Below are 15,463 nucleotides of genomic sequence, written 5' to 3' on the forward strand. Positions count from 1 at the left end.
ACTGTTGAGTAAGATACAACATAGCCAGAAAATACATATGCTACTTCTTAGAAGCACTAATAAGATCTCAAAATTACATAATACTACTGGAGATATAGAAAGTACATTGAGGTTGAAGTCAAGCTATTCTAAATTTGAAAATTAGTCTTATTACTTAGAAAATTAGTTAGTTTTATTACTTAGAAACTACATAATCTTGGCCAGATACTGTGATGACAATGATGATGATGATGTAGTTGTACAAAGGCTTTACAATTCCATGAGTCAGGTTATGAGTACAATGCTTCTTGGTCAACATTACTCCTTCCTTTGTTCTCCTCCATTTTCCCCCTCTGATCTCTACCCTCAAGTTACACAGTACATTTTTTACATAATGTACATTGAATATAATGACTACATTTACTCACCCTTCCTCCCTCTATTCCTGTGCCTTCCCATCCATGTTGCTACTTCCTGGTATGTTTTGATAGATAGCACATTACTTGCTCAGAAGAGTTACACCTTTGGATTCCTCCCCTAAGCATACCATCCTTTACTTAGTTTGTGTGTAAATGCATTAAGCCCTGTACATGTTATTATGCATAACTGTATTTTCTATCTAGCTTCCACATATGAGAGAAAACGTGTCATTTGTCTCTCTGAGCCTGTCTTACTTCACTTAACACGATTTGTTAAAGGTCCATCTATTCCCTGCAAATAACCTATTATTCCTGGATAAGTAAAATTCCATTGTATAGATATATAATGTTTTCTTGATCCATTCATTCATTATACGTTATCTGGGCTGTTTCTGTAACTTGGCTACTGAGAACAGTGCAGCAATCAACATGGATATGCAAGTGTCTTTTTGGTATCCTGGCTTGAGTTGATGCCCAGATGTGGTATGGCTGGGTCACAGGGAAGATCTTATATGTTTAGTTCTTAGAGGAACCTCCAGATTGCTGTTCCAGAGTAGTTGTACAACAGTGCAATAGGTTTCCTTTCTCCCCAACATCCCTGCCAGCATTTGTTGAATTCATGATGTTGCCCAATGTAACTGGGATGAGATGAAATCTCATAGCTGTTTTGATTCCCATTTCCTTTATGGCCAAGGATGTTGATCGCTTCTTCATGTGTTTATTGGCCATTCTAATTTCTTCTTATGAGAAGTCTCTCTAGCTCCTTTGCCCATTTACTGATTGGGTTATTAACTTGGAGGGAGGATAGTTTCTTTAGCTCTTTGTATATTTTGTATTAGGCCCCTGTCCTTTGCTGTGAAGAAACTTTTTAGTTTGGGGTAAACCCATTTGTCAAGTCTCTCTCCTATTTGCTGTATCCTAGGACTACCTTAAGAAAATTCCTGCCTATGCCAGTAAGTTCTAATGTTTCTCCTACTCTGTCCTGTAGTAGTTTCAGTTTCAGGTCTGATATTGAGGTCTTGGGTCCATATTAATTTGATATTGGTGCATGGTGTCAGACAGGGATTCAATTTTAGTTTTCTATATATGGACGTCCAGTTTTTCCAACACTAATTATTGAAGAGGCTTTTTTCCAATATATTTTTTGGCTTCCTTATCCAATGACTATAATTATATTCTTTTTATTTGTGGGTCTTCTACTCTGTGACTTTGGTCTTCAGGCCTATTTTCATTTGGCCAGATATTTCTAAGTCTGTTTCTTTATATATAAAATGGATTTAATAATACCTTTACAACAGTAAGTGAAGATAATGTTTTCATGTTGCCATGTATCTCTCATATTAAAAAATTATTTCCTATTTTAGTATAGTAATGTACCTGAGATGCGTGCTTTGAGTATATTCTGGACCAACACGATATATGTGTATATATATTAACATATACTAACATGTATATATATATATATACTAACTATATACTAACATAGAAGAAGTTGGTTATATATATAACTAAATGAATTCTGAAACAATTTCATATGCCTTTAGTTTTTATTTTGTTTCTTTTGTTTGAGAGTCTCTATATGTAGCTCAAGCTAGTCTCAAACTCCAATTTGTAATACTCCTGCCTCAGCTTTCTGAGTGCTAGGATTTTGAGCATGTGCCACCATTCCCACCTGTCTTTGTTTTTTCATGTAACTAGTTGTTCATGCATGGTATATACCTGCCATACAAATAGTTAATTATCTTCCATTGGATTTCCTGGACTAAGAGTCAAGAGTAACAGATTCCAGATTTTATGACCCTTGCCCAATCACTTATTTTGGAGGGTCTCAGTTTATATACTGAACAATATTAGATTAAACAGTTAAAGAATTTGAATTGAGGGCTGGGAAGGTGGCTCAGTGGTAGAGCGCTTGCCTTGCATGCCAGAGGCCCTGGGTTCGATTCCTCAGCACCACATAAGCAGAAAGAAAAAAGCCGGAAGTGGCGCTGGGGCTCAAGTGGTAGAGTACTAGCCTTGAGCTGAAGAGCTGAGGGACAGCGCCCAGGCCCAGAGTTCAGGCCCACAACTGGACCCCCCCCCCAAAAAAAAAGAATTTGAATTGAAAAGAAACCTTAGAGGTTATTTATTACAACCCCATTGCCTAAGTCACAGAACCAGTAAGTGACAAGTTGGGACTCCTTACCATCAAGCCACATAACAAAGTCTACAGATTGTGCTGCTTATAAGGTTTTTTTCATTTTCTTGTCTGTGAAATATTTGAGATCTACTTATCTTTAGAATATAATCAAATTTTGGATAAATTCTAAATCAGCAACAGGATAAGTTCTATTTTACTTAAACCAAAGGTATAGAATAATAGACAAAATTGTCAATATTAATCCTAATTAACTAAGAGAAACTATGAGTATAGACTGCAAAGCATCAAAATTCTTTTAACCATATTGACACATAAAGAACTTATTAATCAAATACAATAGATTTATTTTGAAAAGTTCCTGACTTCATATTACATATTAAATACAACTACAATCATTATCCCACAGAACTGATAGCTTGAATCACTAATTCTCTAACATATCTATATCACCATTATCTTAACATCTTTTACTGTACCTTAGAGCACAATGATTTTTAATATTTCTTTTTTAACATTTCTATTATCTTCCTATTGCCTTCTATACTGCTGTTCTTGTTTTTAAACTCATGATTGTTCCCTTAGCATTCAAAATACAACTTTCCCCTTATTACTCTGGCCCCAGACTTGCAGAGTTCAAATCTTGGTTCTATCACTAGAATTGTGTTGAAGCCAAGTAAAATTCTATGTGTCTGGCTATAGAGAAATGCTGTATTATTGTTCTCCTTCTTCAACTGCATGTCTTTGACCTCTTCTACTCTACCAAGTGTTTTCTACTCATTCAACAGGTCTTCACCTCCTAAATGAAAATTCATTTTTTTACATTACCACCCCTCAACCTTTAAAATTTAATTCAATGTTACTCTCTGTGGAGGCTTTCCAAAGATCTTCCTCCTTGGCCTTGACAGTTGTTCCTGCCCAGTGTTCTCATAGTACTTTGGATACAATTTAACCCAAGCATTTGTTTAGGCCAAAAATAGTATTTGAAATGGCCTTAATATGCCATCTCAGATTTATAAAACCAGAAATTTTATGCTATTCATCTTAATACCTCTTTACTACTGCTATTCTCTTCTCTATATTACATTCATAGCAAGGGTTATATGCGATTATTCTTTTAAAATAATGCTGGGCAGAAGTAGCTCATGCTTGTAATCCTAGCTACTCAGGAGGCTGAGAACTAAGGACTGTGGTTCAAAGCCAGCCTGGGCAGGAAAGTCCTTGAGACTCTTATCTCCAATTAATCACCAAAAATCAGGAAACAGGTGTGGCTGAAGTGGTAGAGTGCTAGTCTTGAGCAAAAAAGCTATCAGTACTCAGACCCTGAGTTTAAGCCCCAGTTAAAAGCACACAAACAACAATGAAAAAAAAAACCATATAATAGTTCAGATATATAAAAATATAAAGAATGGGTATCTATATATTCACAAACTTAGTTGAAGTAAAATTTAAGTTTTATAAAATGTGTTCCAGAATTTGTTTTATTGACATTCACTCTTTCTTTGGGATATTTACCTGTTACTATATAGATCTAGTTCATTCTCTTTCATTGTTACATGGAATTCCATTAAGTAAATATATCACAATATTTTCATTCTCTTTTTGACAGACATTTGGGCTAGCTGGAATTTTTTTTACTATAACAATGATGCATGAATATTTTTATGTGTTTATTTTGCCAGTCTTGAGTCCTGGACACTGTTCCTGAGCTTTAATTTAATTTATTTTTTTTCTAGTCCAACCCCAAGAGTTGTTTTGAGGCAGAAAGATAAAAGAAGTCATAAACATGAGATCCATATATAATGTTCAATATTCTAGAAAATGCATTTTAAAAAGGTAAAACTAAATGGGCAAAATTAATATTTAACTCAATATGTCAAAATACTACTTTAGTAGGTAGTCAATATAAAATTATTTAATTTCAATTTTAACTTTTTTCAGAACTGAGTGATTAAAATCTCCTGTGTATTTTTCACTCACATAATACATCTCAGCTGAGCTTTTATTTTTATTTTTATTTTAGCTCAAGATTAGCTTTCTACCATTTGAGCCATAGTTCTACTTCTAGCTTTGGGAGATAGTCTCACTTTCCTGCCCAGCCTGGCTTTGAATTGTGATCCTTGTATCTCAGTCTCCTTAGTAGTTATGATTATAGGCATGAGCCCTTAGCACTCAGATATATATGATATGTCTCTTTCAAATATGATACTTTGAATTTACATAGGGCATATACATAGGCATGAACTGCTGGATGAGTTGTAGGTTATGTGCATTTTAATTTCAACAGATATTGCCAAATTGTTTTGCTCTGTAGTTGTACAATTTGTTTATGGTAATCAATTTATTAGTGTATATTAATTTTACGAAGTAATAGATTTCATAATAGTGTCCCTCAATCTTATTCATACTTTCTCTTTCTTTTATCTCCTCTTTTGATTCTCCATCCTCCAAAATTGGCTTGCTTCTATTTTCATCACATAAAAAAATCTAGATCCATAAATGGAAGAAAATGTAATATTTGTCTTTTTAGGTTTAGCTTTCTGCACTTAATATGATCTTGAGTTCTATTAGTTTCCCTTCAAATAACATAATAGCTGTTCAATTTCTATTCTGATCAGTAGTATCTAAGAGTTCTTTCAATTTCACATCCCTACCAATATTTGGTATTATCAGACATTTTAATGTTTGCAAATCTGATAGGTATGAAATAGCATCTCATCAGAAATGTAATTTTCCTTTACCTAATTACTAGTGAATGGCTAATAAACATTAAGGTTGTCATGCCCTTTTTCTATCCATTTGTCTTTTCTAAACTATTTGTTTCTAAACTACTTTTTGGCTGTTAAATGTACCACATATATATTTTTCAACTTTGTTGTATATCTGTTCTTTTAAAAATTAAGGCATTCGGGGGCTGGGAAGATGGCTCAGTGGTAGAGCGCTTGCCTTGCATGCCTGAGGCCCTGGGTTCAATTCCTCAGCACCACATAAGCAAAAAGAAAAAAGCCGGAAGTGGCACTGTGGCTCAAGTGGTAGAGCGCTAGCCTTGAGCTGAAGAGCTGAGGGACAATGCCCAGGCCCAGAGTTCAGGACCCTCAACCAGACCCCCCCCCCAAAAAAAAATTAAGGCATTCTGATCACATATATGGTATATATGTGCACATCGGAGGGAAACTAGGAGGAGGACACAGAACAAGAGGGAAACGGGAAAACATATTATGATGGGGCCCATCAGCTGTACTGGACATTGATCAAAACGAACTAAGCAACTTAATGGCAGCAATGGGAGGGAGGGAATGAGTAGGAAAGAGGGAACAGCTGACACTAAGCAAAAGGAAAGGAATGTACATATCACCCAATATGGAAGAAATAACTGTATTGTCAAAGCTCATAAACTTTATAGACCATGATAGACAATTTGCCCTATGAAGGTTAGAATGTGTGACTTTAACCAAGTATCACTATCCCACAATACTGTGAAATTTGTGAAATTATATAATCACTTAATCACAATAAAGAATTTTCAAGAAATAAAAAAATTATGGCATTCATCTTTTTTTCTTTTGGCTAGTCATGGGGCTTGAACTCAGGGCCTGGGCTTCTCCCTAAGCTTTTCCACTCAAGGCTAGCACTCTACCACTTTGAGCCACAGTTCCACTTCCCATTTCTGGTGGTTAATTGGAAATAAGAGTCTCATGAACTTTACTGCTGGGGCTGGCTTTGATCCATGATCCTCAGAGCTCAGTCTCCTGATTAGTTAGGGTAACAGGTGAGCCACTGGCACTAGTTATAACATTCATCTTTGTCATAGTACATAGCACAATGTCTACCAGTTACTAGACATTAATAAATATATATTCAATGAATGAATAAAAATCTTAACAAACATAAAACTTATAGACAATATTTCTAATCTCATATATTCCATCAATTAGGAGTTATAACCATCTACATAAATTTTTATACTCTCAAATTCTTTTACTTTTGAATGACATGATTTAATATGGTTTGAAGACTTTCTGACATAGAAGGCATTATAAAATCAAGATTAGAAGCCTAAAATTGTAAATCACCTGTTCTCTTCTTAAATATCTTCAAGAACAATTTTGCTGGCTCTTCTGGCTTCTATTGTATTTTAACAGTAAATAATAGCTAAAACAGCCGTATTTCCATTATGTGTGAATGCCCCAGAGGAAAAGTCCATGTAAGTATGAGTATAAAGGTATAATAAGTAAGAAAACACTTGGAAATATGCCTATAATAAGCCAATGAGCAATAGAATATATATGTATTCATGTATGTATTTCAATTTTAAAAGTGAACAACTATTTATAGTAAAGATGAGCAGAAAAATAAAAGCAGCAGCTTTTATATGCTTTGAAACCTAAGAAAATTAATTCACGACAACTTTCAAGAGATTCAGCAAAGGTTCAAATAGTACAGGGTTTTAAAAAGAAGGCCAGAGGAGATAATGTGCCATTCTGGACAAAATAAGAAGTTCTAACACTAGCTATTTGCAATCATTTGTACATCATTTCCTCCATCTGCACCTCAGTTCATTATCAGAAAATAAATGACCTGGCACCCTGGCTGATAGGAAAATGTATATGACAACATCCTTCAATACTCTGCATCTGTAATTACCTATCCTTCCTCACCTTCTCTCTTCCCATTCTTACAGCAGCAACCCTGCAATCCCTAAGCAAAATTGCTTAGGGATTACCAACTTCACTGAGGTGGGCATTGTATTAGCTTGTGAAGGCTACTGTATCAAACACCACAGACTGACTGGTCTAAACATCAGAAATGTTATTTCTTGAGTCTGAAGGCTCAAAATCCAAGACAAAGTGTTTTCAGGGCCAATTTCTTCTGAGGCCTCAATCCTTGCTTTATAGATGGTCATATCCCTCTATCTTTACATGGTATTCCCTCTTAGTATTCCATGTTGAAAATATCTTCTCACAAGGACACCAGTCATTTAAGTCTAGGCCTACACATGTGACTTCATTTTATATTCATTACCTTTTTTGTTTAATTTTGTTTTGAGAAGGTTCTGGGGCTTGAAATCAGGGCCTGGGCATTGCCCCTAAGCTTTTTTGCTCAAGGCAAGTGCTCTCTACCAAATAAGCAACAGTTCCACTTCTGGATTTTTAGTGGTTAATTGGAGATGAGAATCTTATGGACTTTCCTGCTGGGGCTGGCTTTAAACTATGATCCTCAGATCTTAGTCTCCTGAGTAGCTTAGATTACAGGTGTGAGCCACCAGCTCCCGGCTTAATTATCTTTTTAAGGCCTCATTTCTAAATATAGTCACATTCCAATATATTGGGGGTTAGAACTTCAACATATGAATTCATCCCATAAACAGATACATAGATATCACATCAAAACATAGCTATCATTACTAATGTACTTACTACAATGCAATATGCTTACCATATTTGACTCCCTTTGTAGGCTATGAATTCTTGCACAGTATATTTCCTAGTCTGTCTTTAAGTGACTATGGTCAAAGGACTATTCCAACAAACTACTGATAGCTGAATTTATAATTTTTACCAAGAAACAATTAGACTTGACCTGTCCTAAAACTTACCTAACTGCAGTTTGTACTATTCTAAGGTTTTAAGAGAAAAGACAGATTTTCATTCTTATCATCCCAAAAGTACTTCTGCTCCCAAATTCCCATACTTTTTATTGCCCTTTCTTTTCTTGAATTATATCTATTGAGCTCTCCTAAGGTGATGAATTTGAAGACTACAAAGCTATTACATAAGTTAGTGAATTTTCCCTCTAACTCTGAATTTCTAAACTATTTATGCAGTTATGAAGCATTTGCTTGCCAAAGAGTTAAATACATCTTCCCTTCCCAGATACTGAGCTTCTAGAGTAGTTTCTGAATGAACTACTAAAAGAGAAGTTGTCTTTAAAAATGTAGGAGTGAGTAGGAAAAATAGTAGAGATACTGAGTACAGTTTTGGGCTTACCAGCTTTGAAGTAGAAATGGTTCACATATGTTTATGAAGCTATCTATAGGTAACTAAATGTAAGACCTAATATGCAGAAGTATCTTCACTATAGACAGACATTTGGGCAATAAGTTTGCAGATGTTATTGGAACCCAAGTAAGTAAATGAGACTAGTAAGAGAATGCAGATAAAGTGTTTCAGCAAAAAAAGGAATTCCCATGAATGTGAAATGTTGCCACTTCAGCCTGCAAATTGCTGATTCTCATACCTTTGTCCATATTAGCACCAATGAGAAGACAGATAACCTTAATCAGAGCAGCCCACAGTCTCTGCCACTTATTCTGCAATTTGGGAAATTTTCAAAGCCTTTAAATCTCAGTTTACTCGTAAAGAATGGAGACTATTATCTCCCCATGAATACTGAAAAATTGAGATAAGTACCAGTAGTACTAAAAATAATATATATGAAAAAATATATATGAATACAACACATATAGCATTTCTACAATATGCTCTGCACATAATAAAAACTTTTTGAATTCACAACAATCTTTTTTTATTTTTATTGTAAAGATACTATACAGAGGGTTACAGTTACATGAGTGAGGTAATGAGTACACTTCCTATTGAACATTGTTACCCCCCTCCATTGTTTTCCCCCTACTATCCCTTCCCTCCCTACCTTCCCCGAGGTTCTTTTTTTTTTTTATTGTGAATTCACAACAATCTTGAGGTGCAATAGTAAATACAATTATTATACTTATTTTTAGATAAGGAAATTGAACCTTATTATTCACTGATAGAGATTAAAGATAGAATATAGTGAATTATGAGTGAGAAAGTTTGTATTTTGGTTAGATTTATTACAAGTCTAAGTAGACTTAAATATAAAGGAAAAGAAGTTAGAAGAAAGAGGTTTAAGCAATGAAGATACATGGGGTCAGAAATTTAGCCTTCAGTAAAAGGAAGACGCAGGAAAACACAGGTACATTCTTTTAGTTAGTTTAGTTTTCTTGCAGGGGGAAGAAGACAAGATACCCTTTAATGCAAATCTCCACCTTTTCTTTTAAGTAAAAGGTGGGTGCAGATGCTTGAATTGATAGGGGAAATTATGATAGAATTATGGTTTGAATATGAAATGTCTACCACTGGTTCACATGTTGAACACTTGGTCTCCAGCTAATGGCACTATTTTGGAGATGAGTGAGGTGTAGTTGAAGAAAGTAGGTCATTGGGACCACCCATCTGAAGGTGATATCTGCCCCTAGTCCCTTTCTTGCTCTCTGCTTCCTGTCTACCATGAAATAAACAGCATCCTCTACATATTCCTACTACCACAATGTATTGCCCATGCATATAGGGTTAAACAACCCTGGACTGAATCCTCTGAAATGATGAATCCAAATAAATTCCTTTTTCAAATCAAAACATAAATTCCTCTTTTAAGGTGCTCTGTCAAATATTTTGTCACTGCAACAACAAAAACAATGAACTAAATATGGGCTCATGCCCGTAATTCTAGCTAAGCTCTGAGGATAGCAGTTTGAAGCCAGCCCAGGCAGAAAAATTCTCTGGCTATTTATCTCCAGTTAACCACCAAAAAGCTAGAAGTGGGGCCGTGGCTCAAGTGGTGGAGGCTAACATTGAGCAAGAAAGCTCAGGGACAGTACCCAGGATATAAGTTCAAGCCCTCAGACTGATGCGCATGCGTGTACACACAAACCTAATATAAAAACAATGGTTGTATAGAAATGAGATTGCAACTGTGACTAAATCTCTGTGTGTGTGTGCATGTGCATGTGTGTGTGTGTGTGTGTGTGTGTGTGTGTGTGTGTGTGTGTGTGAGAGAGAGAGAGAGAGAGAGAGAGAAAGAGAGAGAGAGATCCTTAATTTATCTAGAATTAACTCCAAACTGCACAGGTTCATGTCTTTGTTTTTTTTTTTTGTTTTTGTTTTTTGTTTTGTCGGTCGTGGGGCTTGAACTCTGGGCCTGGGCGCTGTCCCTCAGCTCTTCAGCTCAAGGCGAGCGCTCTACCACTTGAGCTACAGCACCACTTCCAGGTTCATGTCTTTAATACAGTGGTCCAAGTCCATCTTTCCAACCACATATCCCATTATTGACTTACACAAATACAATACTTAAGATTGTAGCAGCTATTAATTTTTTAACAAACATGTTGTGTAACTGACCTAGTTTGCACATCTACCTAAAATGTTATTTAATAATTTTTTTCTCCAAGGCCCAAAGAAAATTCTTAAATTCTTAAATATGTTTCTAGATGTTTAAAATGACTCCTAAAAATGACTCCTCTGAATTGCAAAACCACTCTTTTACTTCCTTTAGAGTACTTAGTATATTTTGCCTAATAATTTAGGTAGGCATAAAAAAGTTTCATTTTTGATAGCAGAACATAAATTTCTTAGAAACAGGTAAACAATAACATTTTTAAAATGTCAGTTGAGGGGCTGAAAAGGTGGCTCTATGGTAGAGCGCTTGCCTTGCATGCATGAGGCCCTGGGTTCAATTCCTCAGCACCACATAAGCAGAAAAAAAAAAAGCCAGAAGTGGTGCTATGGCTCAAGTGATAATGTGCTAGCCTTGAGCTGAAGAGCTGAGGGACAGCGCCCAGACCCAGAGTTTAGGCCCATGATCAGACCCCCCCCAAAAAAAAAAAAAGTCAGTTGATTTTAGTGATTATACATTTATTCATGTGTACATATGTATACATGTGATCTTTGTGATACCTTATAATAGAAATTTATATTTTACAGATACTATACTAAAGCTCACTAAACCTAAGGAATTTAGTCCCAAGGCTAGTAAGTGACAAAGCCTAAATCTGAATCCTGGCCATTCTAAATCCAAAGCAGAGGATCTTTCACTAGACTGCTCAGAAACCATGAGTGTAACCTCACTGGCTTATCTAATTATTTCCTATTTATTTACCAATCATTAGAGAAAAAGTCTTTGAAATTACCTGTTAGTAGAAAGAATTCAATGTGGGGAATTTTCCCCTCTCTTTCAAAACTAAGATCAAACTCTTCAGAGCAAACAGAATTCTGAATTAAGATGAAGAGATCAGAAGCCTACTTTCAGTTAAAGCTTTCAGGAAAAGTTAATACACACACACACACACACACACACACACACACACACACACACACACACACACACACACACACACACACACACACACACACACACACACACACTAGTTTTGCTTTCTTGTGTTTAAAAATCCCTCTTCCTTTGAGGGTTTGTACCATCTGGATATCCCACTCACTCTACATCCTACATCATCATCTGTTATCTACTACTCTCTCTAGTAATCCTCTATTTTTACTGCACCTGGGTCACAGTCTTCTTCTCTTCCCCATATCTCATCATACTAAATCACTTCACTATCCACACAGACTTGTTCAATATATATTAGCAGCACAATTCCTTGTCATACTTCACTTCACTAACCTTTGTTTCTGCTGTAGGTCACTACCCACACAGACCTAGCTGTTACCTACTCAACACCATGTTAATATTAATGTATTAATATCCCCATGTCTGATCACAATCTGTTTTCCCCAGCTTACATGCACTAATCTGCTCGTTGATCTAACTCAAGAAATTGTAGTGTTCAAGTTCAAAATAACAAAATGCCCAATGTTTTCTTTCTCCATCAATGCTATTACCATCCTCCAACTCACCCAAGGCAATAATATTAACACCACATTAGACTCTTCATTCTCTTACCTGTACATCCAATTAACCACAGTCTCATAGGATTTGTATCAAATTCATCCTTTTGACCCTTTTAAAATGTTACTTGAAATCCTGATTTATAAAAAGAAAATCTTTCAGTGACTAAAATAAATCAACCATTTTTTAAGATATTTATGCACACAAGGTCTACAATGGCATGGCTTCTGCCTGCTTTCCCAACCTCAGAATTTGTTAGTTTTTTATCTTTACTGTTATTTTCTCAGACTGCTGTAGTTCTTAATAGGAGCCATTCCCTTTCTCCTTAGGATCTTTTGTTCATGCTGTTTTCTCTGTTTGAAATGAACCTTCTCTCATCTTTGCCTAGGTTACCCCTTACTATTTAAGTTTGGGGACAGGGGTTACCTCATCTCAGAGCCTTTCCTCAACTCAGCTAGTCTAAGAGTCCTCATTCTCTGGCAACCACAGCATCACAGGCACAAGTCTTACATTTTGTTCTGAGATGACCTATGTAATCATCCAATTTGCCATTTCCACAAGGATCAGAATGTCTCTTATTCATCTGGTGACACACAGTAGGTACATAGGCTAAAACATGGTAAATTTAACTTTTCAACAGAATGATGCTTAATCACCATGTATAACATACCACTGTTAAACCCCTTTCAAAGATGCTCTTCTGAATCTATACAGATGGGTGTTACAAAAATTTACCAGACTTACACAAAAGCAAAGAGCATTTATATAACATACCAGAAAAATTTAAAAATATGATACAAACTTCAAAAACACTGACCAACTTAAAAAGTAAAAACATAGAAACAAAGATTAAGAATCAATTCTGACTGCTACTACATGGTTGCCTAAAAAACTGAAACTTTAATTAGAGCTCAGAGGCTCAGATATATCTACAAGGCCATCCTATCTCTACTGGGATTAAGAAATTATTAATTCACAGGGTTGCTTAGGCAGGGACTTAGGAAGTAACAGATATTTTAAAAAAATTCAACCACATATATCACCAGGGCTAAATGACATTTTTAAAGTAAAAAACAATGTTGTTAAGTGAGCAAGAAAAAGTGTTCTTTTTTCATAGTAATCTGGGGCCTTCTGCTGGCAGTTAGAAAAGAGCAAAGGGTTCGATGTAATAAAGAATTTCCCTTTCCAGCCAAATATTAAATTGCAGTTTGGCACCAAAGTAGATCTCAATCCTCTTCAGAGTAAAAATAAGTTCTTTTATTTGCAATGGCATATTACACTTTATAAAACATTTTGATATACGTTAGCTCATTTGATGAAGTGTTTATAGACATTTTTTGAAGGGAAGAAAACCTGAAAGTCTCTGCAAAACAGGATCTTTTTTTTTTAAAGCTGGGGTGAACAAACATTACTAGATTTTTTTTTCAAGTTCAAAACGACACAGAAATGAGGAAGAGAGTATTTTTTTTTTGTTTTTTTGTTTTTACTTAAGCAGATCAAATCGTTGGGCCCAAAGAGCTCTGCAAAAACTTACAAGGTTGTGTTTGCCTCCTTACTCAAATTAAGAAACGCTTCTCTAAAAGGGACAGGGGCAAATTATAGAGTTGATTTCAGAGAATGGATCTGAGACCTCAGGATATGAAGAGGAAATGAAGGAAGTGGAATTAATGAGGACAAAATTGATTATTCTCCAGCTATCTTAACAGCTATCCATATGGGAAAGGCACCAGAAAGATGAGAAGCAGCTGTTCATTTCCACCTAGAACCAAATCCATCCAGGAATGGAACGGGTTTCCCTGGGAGGAGATTAGCACCCCGTTACGGAGTATATAGCTGTCCAAACAGGTTTGTTAAATTGCTGGGGTGTTATATGGGATTCGCAAAGATACTTCGGGATGGGGTGCGAGAAAGAGATACTGCATAACTCTCAATTCAAGTCCAATGGTGTCTGGGGTTCGCCCATGTGTAGGGCACCCTTTCACAGCGGTGTCCACGTGTCCCGCCCTCCTGGACACCTAGTCCACCTCCGTGTCCATGGCTCCCGCCCCCAGATTGAGGTCTGAAACCTCCTGTCGCCGCCCGTTAGTGGCGGGATAGGGGCAGGTGGCACAGGAGTTATCCCGCCCCAGACGACAGGCTGCTGACAGCTCCCAGGTCCTGGGCGCTCTCGACCCTGGATCCTCGCCTACCTGGACCAGGGACCCCGTTAGATATCCTGTCACCTCTGGCTTCAGGGCTGCCTGCTGACCCCAGCCCCAGCCCGCGGCCTGGACAGGGCGGCGGCGCTCTGCCCGCCGCCTGCCGCCCCTCCGAGGGGCCCCTAGCTTTGTGGCTAGCGGGCCCGCGTCCGTGGGCGTCCCTGCCGCGTTCAGGCCGCCAGCTGGACACTGAGGCCCCGAGCGGATGCGGCGGAGCCCCGGTCGCGCGGACACCGCCGGGGAAGGGCCGCGGCCGCGCAGGCCGCTAGACCGACAGCAGCCACAGCCCGGAGGCGCGAACGGCAGCAGCAGCGCAGGTCCCGCGCCGGCCGCTGGCGGTAGGCGGCGGCCGCCAGGCGGGCGGGCTGGCTCGGCGGGCGGCGGAGAGGCGCTTACCTGAGGGCAGCAGCTGCGCGGGGCGCCGGCGGCTCACTCTCTTCCCGCCGCCATGTTTCTGCTGCGCAGAGCGCGAGGGGACAACCAGGGAGGGGGCGGGAGGCGGCTCAGGAGAACGACGGGCAGGCGGGAGGGCGGCGGGGGTTCCACCGAGGAGGCGGCGGTGGCGGCGGCGGCAGCGGCCGAGGGGCGGGAGCGGGGGCTGCCGGGCCCCGCCCGCCAGCGCCTCCCGCCGGGAGGTGGCGCGCGCCGCGGCCGTTGGGCGCGCGCGGGGGGTGGGAGGGTGGGGTGGGGCAACGGGGCGATGCTGGGCGGGGGGTGCGCGTAGCGAGGGACCTGCCTGCCTGCCGCCTCGCGCTCCCCCCCCCCCCCGCCCCATTTAGCCGCTTCTAGTCCCACAGACGGGTCAAGGGACGCCCGCGGAGGTTTCGGGGACTCGCGTTCGAGCGCCGCCTCTGCCCCGCCAGAGGCGGTGTGGCGACCTCAAGCGAGTTAACTTCGCACCTCCTTGTCAGGCCCTCTTCTCCGACGCGCTGCGCCGAAGGGTTGGTGTGAGGTGAAGTAAGTGAGCACGGGATGCACGCGGACCTGGTAAGTGGAAAGGCTTCTCCGCGGCTCCGGTCCCTCACGTCCACCTGTGGGCCGCGCACGGTGCCCCTCGCCGCACGACT

At 38.9% G+C, this 15,463-nt stretch overlaps 1 protein-coding gene across 6 annotated transcripts in view; it reads right to left on the reverse strand.

Annotated features, from left to right (window-relative positions):
• Scmh1 (Scm polycomb group protein homolog 1) overlaps positions 1-14,906 on the reverse strand; it is a 118,288-nt gene extending 103,382 nt beyond the window's left edge. For all 6 annotated transcript variants that reach the window (XM_042682198.1, XM_042682206.1, XM_042682241.1 and 3 more), the window contains exon 1: positions 14,793-14,906. The gene's annotated coding sequence lies outside the window, so the exon portion shown is untranslated. The remainder of the gene's footprint in view (positions 1-14,792) is intronic.
• Between the last annotated feature and the right edge of the window lie 557 nt (positions 14,907-15,463).

This window comes from Dipodomys spectabilis, unplaced genomic scaffold (assembly GCF_019054845.1).
Source record: "Dipodomys spectabilis isolate Male_0828 unplaced genomic scaffold, ASM1905484v1 ptg000002l, whole genome shotgun sequence".
NCBI classification, from domain to species: Eukaryota; Metazoa; Chordata; class Mammalia; order Rodentia; family Heteromyidae; genus Dipodomys; species Dipodomys spectabilis.